Here is an 18803-nt window from a genome sequence, read left to right as displayed (position 1 = left end):
GATGAAAAAATTGTTAAGTGGTGAACACTCACAAATTTGAATAATCCTGATAACTCTTTACAAATCGGTGCAAATGGGGAGGTATGTGCCAATGTATGGGGAGTTGAGATACCAATGCACTTCTATGCCACGATCGACCCCGAGGAACCAGGAAAGCGCCCCAGGAAGGAACTAGCAAGAGTTACAACGGAAGATTTCGATAAGATTGTTGAGTCTGTAACTAATTCTGGGAAGAAAATTACCTATGATCTTTCCTCACAGATTAGAAGCAGATTCCCTCCTGAAAACCTACTCGAAGCCATGTCTATTGTGTTTCCTCAATATTGGAGTCTCAACAGTGCAGTTGATTTTCGAAGTAAACTACTGACTTTGATAAAACAATTTTGCATATCCAGAGAATTGAATGGAGTAACTATAAATGGAATATTAGATGAAACTCGTCTTAGAGAGAAATCATCTCATTTTGCATACACTATGAGGGAACAATATGGCAGAATGGAGAACCCCCGCGAAGAGGGATCGATAACAAGGCTTTGGAAATATATAGCTAAGAATGTAGTGTTGCGTGATTCAATACTAGAATATTTGAAGCTTGTTGATTTATGTCTTACCATGATATTGGGTTTGGTGGAAGATGAGAGAGTTTTTAGTGCTTTGGGGTTCCTAAAATCAAAGCTAAGAAACAAACTAGACAAAAATTTGGAAAATTGCTTGAGGCTCTATACATCTAGGTATGATGTCCACACTTTTCCTTATGATAGGGTACTGGAAATATGGAGGTCCAAATGTGAAAGAAGAGGTTTGGGAAACACTTCAAACCAAAGTGTCAGTGGGACTATTGACTCATGTATTGAACCTACTTGTAGCATTGAGATGCAGTTCAATGAAGGTATGCAGACTTGGAGTGAAGAAAACACAGACAAGAATCAAGAAAGCTCTGAATTTGATGAGGATGAATGGCAACTGTAAAAGATTGGTATTTATTAATCTTATTACTGTATCTCATTATTCATATTACAAAAACATATTATTATGGTTGATAACTTGATGACATTTTATGAGTTTGTCAACTTTTTGCTATTAAAATTTAATATTGATTTGTAATTGTATTTTTCAACTTTCTATTTCCAGATTTAAAATAGCATAATAAAATATCATAATGTGTTTATTGATACAAAGATGTTTATTTAGACATGTTGAGAACTTATATTTTCATTAATTCTTTCAAAATATTGTCATATGATACAATTCATTCAATACACCACTATGTGTGATTCTCCATGCAAAAGTCAATACAAAGTTTCAAAACCCTTTGCAAAAGACCCTGAATTCCCTTTTATAGAAACAAGGGAGCAACAACAACTTCAGGTCGATTTGCAACATGTGAAGACTCAACATCAAAATGAATTACTAAGGCACTGAACATTGAATATATTGTCTCGATTGCCATCAATATCACAAACTCAACACAAATTTACATGGCCATCACAAGCCGAATTAGCAATTTAGCAATTTAACAATTGTTACATGTCTCCTATTAAAAAAAGAGAGTTCAAAATTTGAAGCAGTCACTGGTGAGGAGGGACCTCAAGGAGATTAGTCCAAACCAGTCAGCAAGAGTAAACACAACGGAAACACACAGATATGATGGAGGCAATGCAGAACATATAATTTTATTGCATGAAATTTGATTACATCCAACCGGTAACAACCGGGTTACAACATAGTAGCACACATGCCTGGTAGAATAGGTCACACTGGGACCTTGAATCGAAATATCTATCTTCTAGACACAATCTATCTATCTGATACTTCTTGATCTTCTAACTGATTACATTCTAAAGCATGATTACAAATATATATATCAATCCAAAGGATCTGGTCGGCCCAAAAAGGATCAAAACCCGAAGAACAAGACCTAACGTGCAAAATGAAAAAGGTCGGCCTCCGCCAAGAGATTCCTTCAGAAAATCCAAAGGATGAAATGTAGAAGGTCGTCCACATGCCAAGAAACATCGAGATCAATGTCCAAGGCTCTACAAGCTTCAGAATGAGTTCCAGTAGATCACCAGAATAGGTCTCAGGCAACCGGTAACAAGAAATTGTCATGGAAACCGGTAGCGATATCTTGCCAGAAAGTGACCCAAAAGAGATGCGGTTTGAAGGCAAGAAAGATGATCGAGTCTTCAAGTAGAATCGAACTCCACAGGATCTGGTGAGACAAAACCGGGACACACACAAAAAGGAAAACTGAAACTGTAAACAAAACAAAACAAAACAAAACAGAAAAGAAAATGTTTTTGGTTGATGCAAGATTGTTGTGAACCGAGGATGCTCTTGCATCAAAATTAAATATTAATTCAAGCCATGAAAAATTAAATATAGATAATAGCAATGCCCAAAACCTAGTTATCAAAAATACAAAAATACAGAAATGTTAAAACTTGGGAGAATTTGAGAATACAAATTTACAGGTTGAAGGTTTGCACTGTGCATCATAGATTCATAGGCTGGATTAGCAATAGCGAGTGCTGGTTTTTTCTTGTTCATAAAACAGATTTATTTCAAGCGATGCCAAATTCCAAACAGAAAAAAACATAAAACCTTGAAATTAAGAGTAAAAGCATAAAACTGTGGAATACATACTATGATTCTTGAGATTTCGGTGTCAGTTTTTGTAGGGTACTCCACTCTTCATCTGATGGAAGGTCAATATTCTTTAAACTATGGAAAGTCAACTGCAACTTCGTCAACAATCCATATTTAGAAGAGTGACTTGACATCATTGTTTCACCCAATACCGCATTCAAAGTTGTAAATGGTTTGATGAATTCCAGAAATCTCTGGGGAGTTGTGTTCTTAGGAAGCAAGTCTAAATCAAACTTTATTTTTTTCTCCATGCATTTTTTGTAAACTTCTTTTCCAATGAATTTATTTGATGGGTCAACGGACTTAGGCAAACCAATTTTAATCAAAGTAGTTGTCTTTTCTTGCAGCTTCAATATCTTTTTTCCACATTTATCCATAACTTCTGATGTTTCCCTTAGTTTCTGGCATTTTTGAAGGATAGATGATGTTTTAATTATGGCATCAATGCGGCTGTTAATTCCCTTGGATGCCAAATAGTTGTCACTAGTACTGTAGACTACTTGCAAAATTTGTTTTTCCATATCCTCTTTTGAATAAACATGCATGCTCTTCTCAATGTGCCCTTTGATTTTCTTATACATTAATATCAAACTTTCATTCAATTCAAACCATTCACACAACTTGTCACTCCTCTACATTATTTGCCCCCAAATATTTTCTTGTATATACTTCGTTGTATTTTTCATATTATCTTTCAATCTATCCTCCGAAGTTTTAATTTTATCATTTGCATTGTGCAGGTTTTCTTTCATTTGTACACATTTTTTTGTTCTTCCTCTACTTCCTCTTCCAAATGTTTTGCTTTTTCCTTCTCATGATCCAATAGGTCCTTTATTTTTCTTATTTTGGCAGCAACAAATGTTGGCAATTGACACTCTATTGATTAGGTTTCATTATGTTGTCATTGATGGCAACATGATTTTGGGTTCCGGCTTCATATGGTGTACTGGCAGGCACTTCACAAACTCTACACCAACACTGGCATCAGCATCGACAGGATAGAAGATTTCTTTGGTCACTGACAATGCAAGTCAACATGGTATGGTAAAGGTCATCGGTATTAGAGGCCGACACATCTTGGATCTGGCATGACAACTTGTTTTAATGCTTATTCATTTATGTTATATGGCCGACATGTAATATGATATTGTATATATCCTTGTAAGCCGACATAAGGCATAAATTTGTATATAGGGGAGATTGATTAGAACATTTTGTAATAGGAAGATGCATAAGAGAATAGGGATAGACATGTGGAATGGATATATGGATGTAATGTAATGTGAAATATATCAAAGAGACTATGTATGTGAGGAATTCATTGTAAGGGTTATTCTGGTACTGAGGTTTAGGGTTTTATCTGGAATTGACAGAGCTTAAACTGGAACTGTATTCTGGCATAAAAAATGCTATATTGAGCAGTTCACACTTCTCTAGATTGTTGTCTGGATTGTTATGTAGTCAGTGTGACTCCTATTGTGATGAGCAGTGTGCTCTAGGTTGTAAGCCTTCCTGCAAGTGCAGGCCCATCATATATTGCAATATCTCTTCATATGGCCAATGAATCGATATTGTGGGTCACACATCCCACCATGGTTTTTCCTCATTGAGGTTTTCCACGTATAAATCTGCGTGTTATGGTTCTCATTTATGTGTTTGGATTATTGGTTGCATTATTCTTTCAATTTTGTTTATACAAGTATATCGGTTGGTATATGTATGTTTTGTTAAGGCTAAAATATTTTATTTCGGTATAACACTAATTCACCCCCCCCCCTCTCAGTGTTATTGGTTTCCAATAGCAGACTCATAACTTTTGTATAATTTTTGAAAAATGGCTCTTTCATCATCAATTTTTTTTACTACTTTTAGCCAGTTTTTCCCTCAATTCCTTGAATTTTGCCTCCATCTTTTCTTGCTCTGCAATTTCTACTGCAGAGCCTGAATTTTTTATCCTTTTCTGTATATCATTGCAATTGTTATCTGTTGCTTTCCTCTTTGATTTTTTGTTTGCCAAGTCTACTTGTAACATTTCTATTTGTTTCTCCGGTTTATTTTTTTCTCTCCACCTTTAGCAGTGAAGTGTAGACCAGTTTGTTAGTCCTTTTTGACACACCAATTTTCTCCATATTTTGTACTTTGGAAAAATCCATTTGGAGGGTGCTAACTTGAAATTCAAAGGGATCTATCTGACTGTGTGGTGGATCTTTATCTTTATTTGGGGGCATAATAACCATGAACTCCATCATATCTTTGTGTGGGTCATATGTTGGAAATACCCTGTTCCTTGTAGGTTGTTTGTCTAAAACTTCAGTCAGGGCAACCCTCAGCAATGCTCTCTTTTTTTCTTTACTTACATTTATTGTGTGCTCAAATTTTTCATAGTAATCGCGAAATTGAAAATTTGGGCTTGCTGAAGCAATTGAATGTTTGAAAGGTGAAATAGAAAAGGCTCCAATTCCACCTATGCCTATGGTTTTAACTAATGCATTATGAGGAGAACCAACAACCATTCTTGATCATGTCCCACTGTCACTTGCATGTGTAGTTTTTATAGTCTTTTGAGCAGTCTGTTTTGAAGCTGCAAATGATAGATTTGTAGCGGTAGTGGCACTTGATATATGATTCTGAATAGTATGAGTATCTACCACTAGTGACCTCTTGTGAGAGATATTTTGTTGTTGCACTTGTCCAACACCAAGACAACTAGTATCAGTAGTAGTACCCATGACAACCCCACCAATCGCAGTGGCACTTGACTGAACACTAATAGGAATACTATCCATAGATTCTCCACCAGTGGCAGTGGCACTTGATTCACCACCAATGGGAATACCATGATGTGGTGGTGGTTGTGGATTTGAACCTCTAACAAATGCAAGTGGAGCTGGAGGGTGATGAGTAGTACCTTTTCGTGATGAATCTGACGAATCAAGTCCAATGATTGGTTTAACAAGAGCTTTTGATTTTGAATCTGATGGAATTTGTACCTCAAGTGGAAACCAAATGCCTTCTCCTCTGGGATCTAGACCACCACCTTTAAAACCCATTTTTTCCACAATGTTTGCCCCTTTGCTATATTTTTCTTTTATGGACTCATTGAGTCTACCAAATTTTGCAGAGACTGTAGTAGTTGTTGGAGTGGCCTCAACCTCATACTCATTTTCATCATCACTCATGTCATATGATGTTGTGGGATGCTCCATATTCAAAAATTTGCTAAACTCTTCATCCTCATTGATGGACTCAAATTTTGGACTGGTCCTTGGTTCACCAAGATTCTTCCTCATAGTCCAAAAATCATTTATTTTGGTTTGAGTCCAACAACTGTCTTTACATTATTGCATAATTGTTTTGGGAATAGATTTATTAGATGGATTAGCAGATTTTTGGTAGAAATTGTAGGACCTCCTATTTTGGATGCCCTCCTCTGTTGTCCTCTATGTGTGCAATGTCATAATTTGTGATGACAATTCTTTTGTTGAAATGTTATTGTCAACGACAATTTTCTCCATCTCTTTTTTTACCTCATCCCAGGAGTCCATGTTTCTAAGATTTTCTAGCAATGGTTTACTTTCATGTTGACATAACGTTGAAGAGTTCCCATTTTTCTTAAGCCTCGCTTGAACTACATCGATTGGATCATACTGCTAGACACCCTCATCACCAAAGCTAAAAACTGTCAAAAAATCATGTGCCACATTGAATGCTTTTCTCTCAAATGTGAACCCTCCACATGAGAAAGGCAAGGAAGGAAATATGCTCTTCTTTTGCTGACCATGAAAGTGCCTATCTGTTATCTCCAACTGTCGTACATATTCCAATGCAAATACCCTCTCTGTCACATGTATTGGAAGTTTGTAGGGTTTTACTACTGATCCATAAAACCTTAACACCGTGTATTCTTCCATGAAGAACCAGTCAGCCAATTGCATTTGACTTCAGAGTTGAATGCAATCTCTACAAGACACGGGCAATCTAGGCATTGGAGTGCTTGTAATTTCATTATACATTGGTGCCAAAAAGAAGTCTACAGAATGGTTGTAGTTCTTTCTGTTATCATGCATCCTTATCTTAGGTGTCCATTCATATATTAGACACTCTGTTCTGTTCTGAGTCTTCTCATCAATCTTATATTTCACAATGTGAATATTGTTGGTCTCGAATATTACAAGATACTTGGATAGAAGAAGATAGCACAAGTAGGATGAGAACCTAAAAGGCTTACATGAACCTTTTTTTATCATTAGTAATTGTTTTTGCATGGATTGAACAACGTGCTAAATAAAATCATATCTTACTAGTTGAATTACACAATGGATATTAAAAATTATTTCAAGAAGGCTAGCACCCACTTCCCTATCATTTTCTAATCCTAGGCAAAATGCCAACAAGGAAATAGTATCCTGAACCCATGGAACAAAAATGTTACAATCATAAGGAGGCTTATGATTCTGATCCAATGAAGTACCACACATTATTAGAGCTCTGATAAATGAATCTCTATGACTTGGATCGAGACTCATAATTCTCTGCCAACTTTCCTAGGTCAATGTGGACATTTGAGTTTTGTGCTTCAAACCCTAAGTTCAACAAACTAGCAAATTCTCCCTCGTTTATGGATAGAATTTCCTCTTTTGTATTTTTATTGACAATTATTTTTTTATCTTCATCATAATTTTTGGTGCAGACCATGACAAATTCAGGGCAATGGAATACTTCAGGTAACACCATGCTTCCCAATCCAGCATCCCACGATGCAATTTTATTTGTTCTTTGTTTTAATATTGTGTTGAAAATGGTAAATTTTGCCATGCTTGGATCTGTCGCCTTATTAGACAATGCATATCTAATTTCTATGATACACTTTTCACTATGGATAGCATGGTCATAAATATCATGGTATTCATCAGTGAAACCCAGTGTTTTAACCAGTTCGGTTAGGTATTTTTTTTATTCACTTGGCTTCATGTTGAACTATTGCTTCCTGATTTCCCCATCGTTGTTACTGTTAATAATTCAAAATAATGCTAGATACAAGCCTGAAAATGATAACCCTCAAATTGAACCACAAAATTTTATAAAAAAAAAAAAAACGCGGGATGTAGGTGTTCTAGATTTTACCTGAAATTTCTATTTCACTAGATTGGTGCAGACAGATTGTGTTGCATTCCTTAATCTAGTAGCCATTTCTGAATCTCTTTGGATTTACCGGTTTGTCCATGAAATGAAATACGATTATGAGTCACTTATTTTGAAAACACTGAAAAGTTCAAAAGTAATACCTAAAGGGCAAAATTTCTAAAATCCTGTTGTAATTTTATAAATTATTATTAATATCTATTCGCTGCCGAAGGACAAAACATTCATTGCTTCAGTCTAAATTCTGAGGACAGTGGACACGTCACCAGACTCGAGTGACGAGTCACTTTTCCGGACCTTTTTTGAAGTCTTTTTAATCCTTTTCAACTTCCACCCGAAATAGAGCTTAATTATGGTTAATTAAATGTAAAATGTTCAATTTCGGGTCAAGTTCTCAAAAATGTGTTTACTTCCCACATTCGAGCCAAAATCCACCCTAAGTCGTTGATCTGTGCTCATCCAACAGACGATGGTATATGTTGTTAGTTGTTGTGGGTCCCATGACTTTTGTCATTTTTCGGTTACATCACCCGACTCTAGTCACTTTTTCGGACTATTTTTGAAGTTTTTTAATCCTGTTCAACTTCCACTTGAAATAGAGCATTTTAGACTTAATTATAGTTAATTAAATGTAAAACGTTCAATTCCGAGCGAAGTTCTCACAAATGTGTTTACTTCCCACATTCGGGCCAAAATCCACCCTAAGTCGTTGATATGTGCTCATCCAACGAACGATGGTATTTGTTGTCAGTTGTCATGGGTCCCAGAACTTTTGCCATTTTTCAGCCACGTCAACAAACACGAGTCACTTTTTGAGAATGGTTTTGAAGACTTTTTAATCCTTTTAAACTTATTAAATTTAATTAAATATATAATTACAAATTTAGAAGTTAACTATACTTAATTAAATGTTTATTGTTTATGGAAGTCTTCTGTTAGAAGTTTGCAAAAAATGTTTATCGTTCCCACATTCGGCCCGAAATACACCTCACATCGTTGATCTATGCTCATCCAATGGACAACAATATCCTTTGTTAGTTGTCGTGGGTCCCATTATACATAGGATTTCTGCCACCCAAACGCCACGTCACCTGACACTTCATCGTCTCATGGGCCATAACCTTTCTTTCCTATTGGTGTTCAATGACATGTTTGTGATGAAAGTTTGCAAAAAAAATTAGAGATCCCACATTTAGCCCAAAATACACCTTAAGTCGTTGATCCATGCTCATCCAACGAACGACGGTATCTATTGTCAGTTGTCGTCCAACCCATTATCAATAGGATTTGAATATGAATTAAATATATAAATTTATAATGAATTAAATATATAAATTTATAATGAATTAAATATATAATTTAAATATGTAATTTCAAAACTTGCATGATATTTCATTTTTTTTATCAATATCTTTTGTATTGTATTACTTGGAAATAGACTATTACAAATATGCAAGTATAGGTGGTATAGTAAAACCACCAGAGTTATGCCACCACAAAAACATCCCCAAGGGCCAAAACCACCGTTCCCAAAAACAAATAAAACCCTACTATATGCAAAATCCCCAAAATTTCAATTCGGCTTACCAAAATTTGTAGCAGTCATCCCCTCATACATACAAAGTTGGGCCTAGGGAGAAAACGAACATGGAACAAGAAGATACAAACATACAATACCAAACACCACCGGCCATAGCAGGATTAATTTAGAAACGGCCTATACTCCAAGTCATCATAGAATTATGAGAGTCGCTTCATTGCTTAGGTAGTCTTGGGTCTCAGCCACAACTCTCGACCCACCTCTGCACGTACCACTTCATTAAGGACCGTTAAAACCTCATCACACTGCATCAATCTTGCAAACATTTTGAAGGCCTTCCACCCATGCCAAGCAAGAGCTCTGCATCTTGCCTTCAAATCATCATCAGCCCATCGAATGAGTGGTAGCCGCGCCACAGGACCAACCACCCCTACCTCAGAAACAATGCCCACCTTCGGGACCACATGAGCACACACACTATCCAAATTTAACAGGTAGTGCTCATCAAGTACAACTCTGAGGGCATTTTTAACCTTTTCCACCTCATCCTCAAATTGGAAACCCCAAGCGGCAATCAATGGATATGCCTCCATGTTTGTCCTATAGCAATGACCTACATGGACAATTTCCTCTCCCAACAACATTTTCACACTCTCATATAGTCGCTCATCCTTAAACAAGAACAAACCTTTCAGCCTCCTGTTTGTAAATCGTCCGAGAAATGGGACTAATTTCTTATCAGCATGGAAGGAGAAATTGGCTTCCATGTTGCTTAAGAAACCCAAGACAATGTTGCAAGTGCAGACAGTATGATACCAAGACTTCCAATCCACCCAAGATTTAAACATCTCTCACTCAATTCTAATTTCTAACATCCAACGGCAACGACCGTCGACATAAATCACAAACTCTGCCATCATTCCTCTGCATGCACTAGTTCAACTGCATAATTCGTCCGCACAAGCTGGCATTAAAGCTACATAAAGGCTAAATGTTAACCATTCACTTTCATGATAGTGATGTGCGTACCATAGGTCCATAAGGCAATATCACTGCATATCTGTTGTCAGTTCTCGTGGGTCCCATTATACATAGGATTTCTGCCGCCCAAACGCCATGTCACCTGATGCTTCATCGTCCCATGGGCCATAGCCTTTATTTTGTGTTGGTGTTCAATGACACTTATTTTCAATGTTCAATGTACATGCATCTAGTTAGTTGGATTTTTTTTTATATTGAAATTATGTAGAAAAAATTACAACAAGTAAGTTGGACTTTTATTTCACTTGTTTTTCGCGAGATAAGCAACTTTTTTTTATATATTTATAATCAATGATAATCAATGTACAAATAATTAATGGAATGAACTGGATTTTTTTATATATATTAAATATAGAGGAAGAAACATTACATAAAAAAGATCACAATATTAAATTTATTTCCATTGTTTAACAAAATATTGAAATAACGTATCTCATAGACATTGCGATCCTTATTGGATGCTATCACTTGTAGCCAATCCCTGACATTATGTTTTTTCAAAAACTTCTTTGTTAAGCACTTCAAATATCTTTTAAAAAAGGTCATCTCAGAAGTGACACTAAGTTTGTTCTTTAACTTTAGAGAAAAAATTAGAATAGACCTGCTATTTTCTTATGGTCAAAATTAAATCTTATATCCACACAAATTAATAACTATTTAAGCTATTTCAAAACATAATGATTATGTTAAGTATCTTGCCATGGCATGATGGTAGCAACAAATAATAAAATGAAATAGAAAGCATTTTTATATCCATAAGAGGCAAACTAAAATGAACTGGAATTTGCAAAATTATCATTAATATATGTTTCACAAATTTACAATTTTTATGTCGGAGCCCCTCAAAAACTTTAAAGCCAAAATGAGTGAGATTACGAGGAAATAGCAAAAAAAACAAAACTACTAGGGGGTCGGGACTAGGGCACAGGTAGTGGACACAATCATGGTTTACCCTAAGAATCTTGCCCTCCCTCCATGTAGAATTCTTCATACATTATAAGCTGTGAGAATTCTTCAAGCCATCTGTAGTCTGGAAAGTCATCTAGGAGGAACAATTTCCGGAGAAAGTCCCTACCAATCCGCACCCATTTCCTATGACGTATCAACTGCTCTACATTCAAGTTCAAAAGAAACGGTTGCCTGGCCACTGTTTGGTCAGGGAGGAGAAGCTTGGTTAATTCATTCGCCCAAGGGATCCCCACCCCTACTTCTACGAAGATGACAACAATAACATCGTCTCCAAGGAAGTCTTATTTAAACACCTTCCTTAACAGCATCAACATATACACCTTGTATCCTCCGAGGTCCATAAGAGACGCCAAGAACCAAGACGTGACGTCCGTGTTAACACAGTATCTATTTTCATTACGCAGAAACTCTCTGCCCAACACCATCCTCACAACCTCATTAGTGAACATCCCAACCTCCTTACAGACTGATTGGAGGGTTAAGTCTCTAACGGAGCCCAAAAAGTCCCTCTGGTCCTCTGCAGAAATGCTTCTCAAGCGGATACAAGTGTCCATCTTGAGAAATCAGAATACCAAATTATACAACCTGAGCCTATAGACCTAAACCAGAGGCAAAATTTAAATATCGTGAGCTTCGACGATTTATCTACCAAAGGCTAATTGAAGATGAAAGAAGTAGAGATCGTCTATAAATAGATGAATCTCTTGATTGTAATAATTCCTTCTCTAACTGTATTAATTCCTTTAAATTTTTTAAAATCTTTCGTATATCTTTGCAAATCTTTCCCATAATTGCACTAGTGTGCGAAATTGGAAATAGCTATAAACCAGTACCAAATACCACATTGGAATTCGTGGGGATAGAATGGATTGCAGTTAGTGACTAGACATATATTAAATGACCAACATTATCGACCGTGACATTTGATACGTGTCTATTGAATCCAATTCCATTTTGAGCACTTTCTGGTGAACTACATTCTCTTCAGAAATTTGGGCCGAAATAAAACTTCAGCCATTGATCTACGATCATCAAACGGTTTAAAATAATTAATGGATTTTAGGTACGTGTCACATGTCAAAGAGGTTGCGCTTATCGATACATCGTGAAGAGTCCAGACTCAATGTGATGTACCGATGTGATGTGATGTGCCTTGTCTATTAATGGCAATGAATTCATGAAATCACCAATAAATATATTTTTTTCCATAAATAACGAAATATTAGCCAAACAAATTAAATAATTTTCATGCGGTGGATAAAAATCACCAATACACTTAAATAATTTTTCCTTCGGAGTAAAAATTTTTGCCCATACACTTATATATTTCTTCCTTTAAATGAAAAATATTTGCCTCCTACAATATATATTTTCCCCAGAGAACAAGGTATTATTCGCCATAATTTTATGGAATTTTCATACCTTAGAAAAAAATCGCCAATACAAATAATTGTTTTTTCCTACTTTGAAATTTTTTTTTGCCATCAATATGAAAATCCCCCCCCCCCCAAAATAATGCCTGATTCGCCAGGGTTTTATAGTTTTGCCCGTGGGATGCTTTCTTAAAGTTATCCCTGATATTGGTGTCACATGTTCACATGGTGGTTTGAACCTCTATCTTGGGCTATGTACACCCTATCTCCAACCTATTCACCTTGTTTTCGATAGACACTGGCACCTGGGGCACCATTGTCCTAGGATAGTGGTACTGAGAGCATCCTTGTCCTCCCAAACTGAGTCCAATTTCGAGCATCCTGGTGCACATTTCTTGCTCATTGGTTTCAAATCACGATATCTCAATTTGACCATTGGAGGTCACTCTAATCGGGGAAACACCTTGAGAAACCTATATAAGAGCATACTTCTTATTCATTTTCATTCTGAGTTTTTGAAGATTTTCCAATGAAGTCTATTTAGAAAATGATGATGAGCATTCCACTTGTAGCCAAAGGTATGGGAATATTTCAGATTTGTCTTTTCTATATTACCACAAATTTATTTTAATTTTGGAAAGCACTCAAAAGGAATAGATCATTCTCTTAAGGTTCAAAGTTGCTTTCACATAAGGTTATGGGATCTAGGAAATTTCTTGACGATTAAAATGGATAGAGACACTATTGAGCTCTTCATCTTTTTCATTTGGAATGAAAGGAATTTTATGAGGATTCATATAAGGTTATTTGATCTTTCTAACCACTTAATTTGGAGGATCAATAGTCACATTTTATGGGTCACTTATGCAAGCCAAGTACCACACCTAAAGACAAGATTTTGGGTAATGGTCAAACAAAGATGAGCACAATGAGATGCTTAACATGGAAATGTGATTAGGAAAGAAGGTGTCAATTTCATGTCGTCAATTTAATTACTAATCATGTCATGGAACTTTTAGGATGAAGCTTCATGCAGGTTTGCTACCCATAGATATATAGAAGAATTTACAAGAAGGATAATATTCCAAAGGATGGCTTCATTATTCCTAGCATCAAGAAGGTCACAAAATTATCACATTCATATCATATCAATGGTACTTCAGTAATGAAAAAGAATGGAATGCAAGAAGTAATTGATGAGCCAATAAAAGTAATCAACTCATATCTTATTTTAGATTTCTCACTTACATTTATGGAAGGATATGATATTTATGGAAGAGAGTTGATTAGGCTTCATTAATTCAAAGATGTGATTTCATTCAAATGGAGAACAATCTAGATTGATAGTTGTAGTAGATGGGTTTTCCATTGATGATAGAAGATTACAATATGTTTAAGAGTTTTCTATGGGTTGCAAAAAATATTTGTCATTAATGCTTTTTGCACCAAGTGTCTATGAAGAGTTCCAAGATGATCATATTGAGGAATATGTACATGAAATTGGCATATTTCTGAGCGATATAAATCTCAATTTACAATTTGGAAAAAAACTCAAATTAGCAACCTATGTAGGAAATTTCAATTTGATCTTACATGAGCAAGAGGAAAATGAATTGAAGGGTCACATAGTTGCATCTTAAGAACAAAATAAAAGAAGTCATGTGATGTCATTCCTGATTGACTATGTACCTAATAGAACGATTTTGAGTTTTGGAAAGGGACTTGTTACAATGCATAGGAAGAACTCCATAAAATTTGAAAGAATGAAACACAAAGTTTCAAGAAATAGTCTCAAATTTATCTCAAATCCATTTGTCTTGTATGATCGACAACAAAAGGGGAATTTAAAAAATCTATAGATATTTGTGAAATGATTCTAGTCCCTACATGGCTACCCACAAATCCTATACTAGTCACACTGACAATCATCACACATGTTTGTTATTTTTGTAATTGTTATATCATTTGTATGTTGTTGATTTCATAATTTCAGTCATGTAAAACTATAGATTGGTATATTTGGAGGATTCTTCCTTGCTTGGTGAGGTTAGGAGGACAATTGCTTCATCCATTTCATAAATTGGAGGAGATTTAGGGAGTTTGTGCAGTATGATTGTGTTGAGAACAGGTTCTCTAAATCTCCTACCAAAATGAATTATTGATTACCAGAGCTTTTTTGGGGAAATGGTGTTGTCTTTGCTATTGTTATATGATGATTATTATTGTTCCTAAACAATACCATTGTTGTTATATATTAGATCCTATAGTTTCATCGAATAACCTTCAAGATGAAATTAAAAACGGAATAATAAGTGATGGCTTCAATAGGGTGTATCTTCACAATACCATGGTAAAAGAGGTGATTATTTTAGAAATATATATATATATTAAGCTATGGAAGATGCATGGAATATTATAACAATCCAATACACCATTAAAATAACAATTCTATTATTTTCAATGGTTGCATGAGTTTCTGGTTTAACTTTTCTTGTGACAATGTACATATGCAGTGCAAGAAAGAAGTTGAAAAGAGGAGGTTTTTGCTTGAAAGGGTCACAAGATATGGTACAATACCACAAGTAAAATGGAAAAATAGTTTCAAATTGAATATTATGTTCTCAATAATACAAGTTACATGTGCAATTATCAAGGTAATCTTCTAGAGACTATAGAGTGAAATACAACCTTTCACAAATACAAAGTCAAAGTTTGGCATACAACTCATCATGATAAGTTATTTTGGCATCAAAATCTTGGATATACATGTTTTCAATTGCTTGAGGACAAGCAATTTTTTGCAAGGGAGGACTTGTCATGTTCCCTTTTTGCCAGAAATAACACTTACTAAAAATAGTAAGTTCCCATTGCCCATAAATAATAAGAGATAATGTGACATATTGGAAAATATTATTTATTTAATATTTATATTTTCTTAGTCAAATTTACATCCTTTGGGCAAATAAATGCTAAATTAATTAATGTTTTAGTGGATCAAAATCAAGAGGCAATAATTATGGTAGATTCCATGACAGGGTATAATAATGGACAATATTTTCTAATTTTGATCAAGAATCTTGTTTGGACTATTTTGGAAAGAGACTTCGGAGGGAAATAAAGTAATATTATATTATTTTCTTTAATTTTCCAAGAGGGGGTCATTTGGGCTTGCTCCTATATATATTTGGAGGTAATTTCCCATTTGGGAGGATTCTTGTTTGCATATTTGACAAAGCTTTGACTAGTTTCTTCAAAGGTTGATAAACATGTGGAGGAGATTGAATAATGAGAGATTGAAGGTTTCTAGGTGGGCTAAGGACGAGAGTTTGAGGTTCATCAAGTTGCAATCTCATTTAGAGCTTTTCATTATGTAGATTGGTTCTAGATTTCATAGTTTCCTTTAGCAGTTTGTAGGGTTTCATAGTAATTTTTCTTTGATAGTTTTAGGTTTGTACTTTCAGTTTTTTGTAGTGTTTTATAAAAACATGGTGGATGTACATTATTGTTATTTAATTCCCTAGATCATTTTTTTATCATTTGGTAAAGATTTGGTGTGTTTGGGTGAAGTTTCTTTAAAAGTAGTGTGGTTTTGTACTCCCCGTCGACACCTTGTTTGGGAGTATTTTGGGTTTTGGTGCAATTTGAGTTGTAGGAGCTCATTATTAGCCTTGAGACCATGGAATTTTTGTTTTGGATGTGTTGTTATCATGCCTGTTAATAATAAATGCTTATTTGAGAAGTTTGGTGACGTTGCATGAAAATTATGTTGATTAGCAATGCCCATGGGCACCATTTTACCTCCAATTTCTGAATAATTGATTGCAGAAGTTTATATACCATATGAAACATATTATATTAGAAAATTAAAGTTAAGTTCATTGTTGCAATTTGTACAATTATATTATTTCAATTTTGTGTCAAAATTTTGACTTTATGGCTATGAATATTCAAACAAATTCCTCAATAGTGTTGTTGTAACTTTGAAATTTTTAGAAAGATCAATTCTAATATTTTGAAAGCATAATCAGATCTTATATAAATTTTGTAAGGGATATTAGAAAGCTATTGATGCATATTTTCATGTTAAATCTCATTTATTTAAAAATTATGAATATTAGAAGATGATATCTTATTAATTAGTGTGTTTAGACTTTATTTGAGTGGTAGAACTTTACAATGTCTTGAATCATGTTGCTTATGGTATCATTCATTTATGGACTTAAAACAATTACTTTTATTGCTTGTTTATCTTCTCTTAGTGTGCTTGAGGGTTGTATTGACATATTGATCCTTCTCATGGCCTGTCTTTTAAAATTTGTTCACCTTCTCCTACTATCAATATAATTGATGCATATACTTGTCCTACCTTTCATACCATACCATATCTCGTACATGTATACCTACTTTTCATGCCAAGGATGCTTCACATAGTTGTGCATACACATCAAAAGCTAGCTATAGGTCAAAATGTTCCAACTTGAGAACCAATTTTAATATCTAGTAAAATTCCCCTTGCTCCTACGCCTAATGTAACATCTAAGGATGTGGCATTTTGATAATTGTAAAATGAACAAATTGAAATATTTCAGTCATATGACCTTTTAGGTAACATATTACACAAGCAAAATACAACTATATATGTATTACATTATTCATATTTTTTAGGATCAAGGGTATACAATAGAGAAGGGAAAGAAACAACTAAATCCCTTAAGGAAGAAAAAGGTACACATGATGATACAATTCTTCCATGGACAATATGACCCCTTTCATATAATAAAATGTCACGAGGGAGTCAAGATTAAAAAAGATAGCATCACAAATTATATAAATATATCATAATTTGTGGCAAAAACATGAATGACAACTAGAGACAAGGGACCATAAGAGTCCATAATAATAGATTAGCACTCAAAATCGCCCCAATAGTGGATATCCAAAAGATAATACACAAAAGCCCCAAAACCCTAATAGATGTAAGTAAATGGTATAAACATGAAGATAGGCAATCCCTAATCAAATGTAAAACAAGTATAAAATGTGGAACTTGGAAGCTAAAGTAAGGATGGATAGACTTTCAAAGATGGGATAAGTAGTTAAGCACACTAAACCCTAGAATGAGGACATATCAATAAGCCACAAGAATGAAATGAGGGCCAAAATTGGAAATAGGATGTAAATATCATAAAATAGTAGATCTAAAAACCCTAATATTTATGAGAAACCCTAAGGGGAAACTAATTCACATAAGAGTAGACAGGTTCACCAAAAATTTAAAGGAATAATGGTTGGTCCCTTAAGTTTAGTCTAGGCTAATTAAAATGCATACAATAAGACAAAATTAACATCTAATTCAATAAATGATAATGATAAAATCGTGTAAAACAATGCCAATATAGAAAATTAAATGTAGAGTTAGGGCACTTAGCTCTAGGAACAAAAATGAAGAATGGCTATGATGTGATGTAGATTTGAGTTATTAGTTTCAAAAAAAGTAAATACTTCTAATATGTAAATAGTTTTAAATTTTGTGTAAGATTGTAGCTTATCGTAAGTTGATCCTACAACTCTAGGTTAGTCCTTCATGGTGTGGATATGCTATATAACTTGTTGATTGGAACTAGCAAAATGTGTATTCACTAGCTTATTCACCTTGAAGTCTACTCTTCATTAATTATCAAGCACTCGCTCTATTTTAAAATACCTTGTCAAATCATAAGGTACAAGTTCTTCTAGATTGCTCAATTAAATTGATTTGATTTTTTTGTTGTGAAAATATCAAGACAACATTATTTATTTCAAATGTCCTAAAATGATTATGTAGAATCAAATTATTTTTAGTGCTATTTAAAAAAAGTGCTCTCAAATGATGCTCTTTGTAATGTGTAGATTTTCAATGAATAAATAATGAAAGAATGAACATTAAGAGCATTTAATTACTACAAGATTGCAATTAATCATGTAAATTGTATAGATCAACTCATCACAACTAGTGGAATAGGCAAGAGTCGAGAAAATTGAATTTAAATTTGTAAATTTCAAGGAGTAATTCTATGTAATGCAAAATCAATCTTACATTTTAAGATTGA

The sequence above is a fragment of the Cryptomeria japonica genome, chromosome 6 (genome assembly GCF_030272615.1).
Source record: "Cryptomeria japonica chromosome 6, Sugi_1.0, whole genome shotgun sequence".
NCBI lineage: Eukaryota > Viridiplantae > Streptophyta > Pinopsida > Cupressales > Cupressaceae > Cryptomeria > Cryptomeria japonica.
This window is presented reverse-complemented; position numbering follows the sequence as displayed.